The following is a 5,265-nucleotide window of genomic DNA, read 5'->3' as shown; positions in this document are numbered from 1 at the left end:
TTCTGAAGCCTTGAATCTGCAGCTCGGGAAGGGACTTCATTTCGACACTATGCGCCTCCTACAGCTCTGTGACCATTGGTCAGAAATACTTCCGTCTCGACGTCACGATGCACTGAACCAATCAGCAGTTACCGCCTCCCCGGGGGGGCGGTCACGGTAACTGCCGCCCCGCTCCGCGACTGGGCCCCGGTGCTGTCAGTCTTTTTATATAAGGGTTGTCACCGCTTTCACGTGGAAACCCACGCTTTCTGCCGGCGTGTGTGAGGCGAGAGCAAATCACTACGACGCAGCAGCTGCCGGTGAATGAAGCAGGGGCGATGGTTGGCTCACAGCGGCTAAGCACGGGCGACTGTTATCTAAACAGTTATACAAGTATGTGTGTGGCCGGTGTGAGTGAACTGCTCGCTGCGCAGCAAGTTCCTTCACTCCTCTCAAAATGTGATATAACTCAAGGTGGCTTTGATCGAGGCGGTTATCTAATTTATAGTAACTCTTACATAAAAATGTGTGCAATGACGGGATTGGATTTAGACTGTGTAATACAGGCTATGTGGTGATACAGGGCTGTGCAAAAGGTTTAGGCACTAAGAATAAAATAAGGATTATTTGTAAAAAAAATTTAAAAAAATAAGTGCCATAGCTATTTATCAGTTACGTTAATACAAAGTACAGCAAACAGAAAAGAAAGTAAATCAAATCAATATTTTGGTGTGAACCCTTCTCCTGTGGTAGAGTTGCACCGTTTTTTAAAGTGTTCTGCAGGCAGGTTGTCCCAGCATCAATTCTGCCTCTTCATATAATCTAAACCTGACAAGATGATATTGAGATCAGGGCTCTGTGGGGGCCATAGCCAACTATCTCTGGCAGAACGCCTTGTTCTGCTTGTGTCTTAAAATAGTTCTTTATGACTCTGGCTTCATGTGTGTCATTGTTAGAACTAATTTGGGAACAATCATGTACCTCCTGATGGTACTGAGTCATGGACACAAATCTAAATATCCACCAACAATGTGTAATTAAAGTTAAACTGCAAGCAGTGATATGTGGGCCCTCGCATGCTGCACGTTGGGGATCCAGCGGGTCGGGGCCGCCGGCTCCCCGACCTGCAGCACACAAGGGTCCGCATATCGATCTCGTTCCTTATTCTTCTTTAAAAAAAAAAGAAGCCTTTTTTGGCAGCTTTACATCTTCAAAAACTCATGAAAGTTGGTGCCTGACGCAACGCCACAGGCACACCGATCGACAAAAACAAATTCTTTTGATAACTTTTACCTTGTTAAACGTGCACAGACTAAATTTCAAGTCGGTCTGACAAAATCTGTAGGAGGAGTTCATTAAAGTACGTGTGAATCGCCAAAAATGGCGACTAAATTTGAAATGCCGGACTTCCTTTTGAGTTGACGTAATGGTGCATTGGAACATGTAGGTAAATGTAGCTGCCGGGGCATCTGTGTGGGGGGCGCTAGCGAGTCATTTGGCCACGCCCACTCGTGATTCCACTAAAATACGACATTTTTCGCCGGGAGAGACACATGTACCAACTTTCATACATTTTTGAATATGATAAAGCCTCCAAAAATGCAGTTGTTTATGGAGAATAATAATAATGCAGAATAATAATTCCTTGAAGAACAATAGGACTTTCGCAACAATTTTATCATCACAGAAGCATGAGACATGTCTAAATTCTCTTCTGAGGAGTCAGCCAAAAGTCAAAGTGTCCCCCGAGTGGCTGGATTTGGACTCATGTCAGTGTTAAATGTACGTGTTAAATTTATGTCTTGCCTCTGGCCCTAAAGGTTTGGTGATCACTGCCACCACCCATTATCTCAATTACAGTCTGAGATTAATACATTTAACATAATTACATTTACCAGATTTTGTGGTTGTGTTTATACTTGCATTATGACATTATTTTCTCCTGTCCTATGTTTGTAGTAATGTAGAAAATGCTGCCTGGGGATCAGTGGCAAGTCTGAAAAGTGTGGCACTGGAGCATTTGCTGCGCAAAGCACATTATTTTGTTCTGATTGACATTAAGCGGTGTGTGTTCACTTAACTAAAGCCAAGAAACATTTTCACTTTGTAGCTTGCCACATATTAATTTGTGGGGGCTTGTTGACTTACTGAAAGCTGTTTGTTCACACTAACTCTGTATGTGGATGCCTAAAATGGAACAAATATAATATATAAATATATAACTTAATGATGCCTATTTATAACTTTTGCAGTGTGGATCTCTGTGTGATACTTATGTAAAATAACAATTCTAATAACAATATTAGTGCTTCATAAAACTGCTTCAATGCATTAAAGTAAAACCAGCAGATATCTTTCATCCTATCCATAATATTTTTCCAAACCCACTCATGCCGTTAAGAGTTGCGAGAAGCTGAAGCACACCACAATTCACCCTGGACAGGTTGCTGGTTGATCAAACACATATGACAGACCACCACATTACACTTACACCTACAGACAATTTGGATTCTCCAATTATCCTCTATTTCTGGACTGCGTGAGGAAACAGGAACAGCAGATGGAAACCCACACAGATGCAAGGAGCCATCAGAGAAGCCTGTCTGGCGAGCTGGCTTCAAATCAAGGAGCCACTGATAACCACTGAGCCACCATGTAGCCCTCCCTAATGTTCCTGTCATGATAAGAATAACAACATCATCCATCATCCACTCTGACAAACTAAAAATGTGACAAACATGTCTCACACACTATACGGACTTCTGATCTCAGATTTAGAGAGCTGCTGCGACACTGTTTTGCCATCTGCCCTCGGCAGAGACATCTTGTATCAACTAAATATCAAGAGGAAATGAGAAATGGAAAAGAATCAGCTGTAAGAAATTATCACTTCACAGTGATCACGAGATACAAATTTTACTTCATTTGCACTGATCTGTAAATGTGATGAGTTCCCATGCAGTTACAACTGGAAAAAGTCATTGAGAAAGTTATGATATATAAACACTGATGGTTTCAAAATCGGTGAAAATGTATTGATTGGTGAACAAAACTTCAAATTAAAACAACATACTGTATCCATATGAAGTAATACTCTTGAAGTAGTGTGGTTCTTTATCGCTGAAAACAGTACTCATAGAAAATAAGCAAAACCAAATGGTTGTTGTTTTGATTCTCTAATAATTGAGTTCAACATTATTAGGCCTCCCAGAGTTTAAGCTGTACTTGCACAGAAAAACAAATTTCCATCCAAGGAACAGAGCACCAGATGGCAGAAACGACTAGCCAGTCTTGACTGGTGCTGGTTGCCTCATGCTCTGCATCAGGCTGAACCGGTAAAAAGGAGAAGGTGAGAAAGCAGCGGAATATGCCAAACATGCGTAGCCCCAAAAACGAGACAGGTGCACGTATGTTTCACCTCCCACACGCGAGTCGCCTCCTCTTCCACTCCCACATTCATTTACGATGAATATAGATGGGGTCACTAAATTAACAAAACAAGATATATAGTGAGCCAGGGTTACAGGCAAGATGTATGGATCTATAAACAGATGTATGGATGTATAGAGAAATTGATTTTGCCATTGCTCTTAAACTAGGCTATACACTCAAAGTATTCCCATTTAACACATATAAACTACTGTTTCTGAAGTAAGGGAAAATATTCAGTGCCTCATTTAGATGTTTGTTTTCAAATGAAAGTGAGGTTGTGTCAATAGCATAGAGAAAAGGCATACCCGTTTCAGTTTAATTAAATGACATTCATTAAAAGTGACATGCAGTGCGAAAGGTTGCTTTTGCTTCACATACTAAAGTATATCAACATTTTAATGGGGGTGATGAAATCTTATCAAACTAGAAATACTAAACACGCTGATGTATGAAAAAGGCTCCTTTGGTGAGTACACCATTTGACACACGTAAACCTCAAGTAAACCATGTGATACTGTCAATAGAATACAAAAAAAAAAAGTGCATTGTGTCAATACTCTGAAGTATTTTTTCCAACTACAATCAAAAGCCTGACCCAAAACCAGCCATCAGCCTTTAACAAAAACAAAACATGGAACAAATCAGTCAAAAACACCTGTTTCGAGAGCCACAGGAAACAAGCTGCAGAACTACAAAGCTACAGCCATTCAACACCTACACAGTCAGTGACGCAGACATCCCAATATGTCACTGGACTAGGATTAATAATATCCATCGATGGCTGACAAACATGATGAGACATCGTGATGCAATATAAGCATATTCCTTGTTTGGTGACAGTATAAGTGTGAGAGTGACGCAAATCCGCTGATTTGTTGTTGTCAAGGCCTCCATGAAGAAAAGGGCATCCCCGGTGTGAGTGGGAGTGAAATAGTTACCGTATATGAACATTACTCAGACAGCATGCTCAGGCCAATTCACAGACAGTCGATTAGGGTCATACAAATTGGACCGTGTCATAATCATGTGGTCAAATTGACAGACACAAAAGAGATTTAAAGGCTTTAAAAATATGGAAAACAATGTCAGACAATGAAGCTCAGTGAAGGTCCATGAGTCACATCAGTTGTAGCCGTGGAGGGTACTAAGCCTCAGGGTCATGCATGTTGAAAAATATATATGCGGTATTCTTCAATCAGTTGGCAGTTTATTTAAAACATTCAATTTCATTGAAACGTTCTGCTATTTACAGGACACACAAAAAAAATGTCTTCCTAATCATCTAATTTCATGTGCATTTTTGAGAATAGAAGCAAAGTCACGTTTCGTTTTCCATGCAGAATATAAATTATATGTTGGGCACTGAAATCTTAAAATTGATTACATGGTTTGTGGTAAAAACGTGTTCTGATTTTTTTCCACAAATATATCAAGGCTGAGCATGCGGTAGGAGAAAGACGCATACAATCCCCCAGGATAAAACAATCTGCAGTCCTCCTCCCACTCTGATGAAGTGATGCTATTTCCACAGTAACAGCAGTTTAAACTACGTCACAAGCACAGATCCAGGGAGCAGAGGCAGAAGATGTGGGATAACTTTCCTTCAGGTTACATTCAGAACTCAAGCAGTGCCATGGGATGGACTGCTGCCAGCTCCCACTCTTTCTATTTTTTGTATCAATGGTCCTCACACTTGAGGAAGAAAGCAACTGACAGTTAATCAGAAACTGTCTTTTCAGAACTACAGAAAAGCTGACAGACAGAAGATTTGAGAAAGCGTAATGCTATTCAGTTTGATGGCACTAAAAAAAAAATCATGATTAAAACAGTAAAGGCAGAACAGAAAACTTTTGA

This window comes from Brachyistius frenatus, unplaced genomic scaffold, assembly GCF_029030835.1.
Source record: "Brachyistius frenatus isolate BFR_SWC_R1_liver_20210118 unplaced genomic scaffold, ASM2903083v1 Contig_12, whole genome shotgun sequence".
Classification (NCBI taxonomy): Eukaryota; Metazoa; Chordata; class Actinopteri; family Embiotocidae; genus Brachyistius; species Brachyistius frenatus.
Note: the sequence above shows the minus strand (reverse complement) of the source record.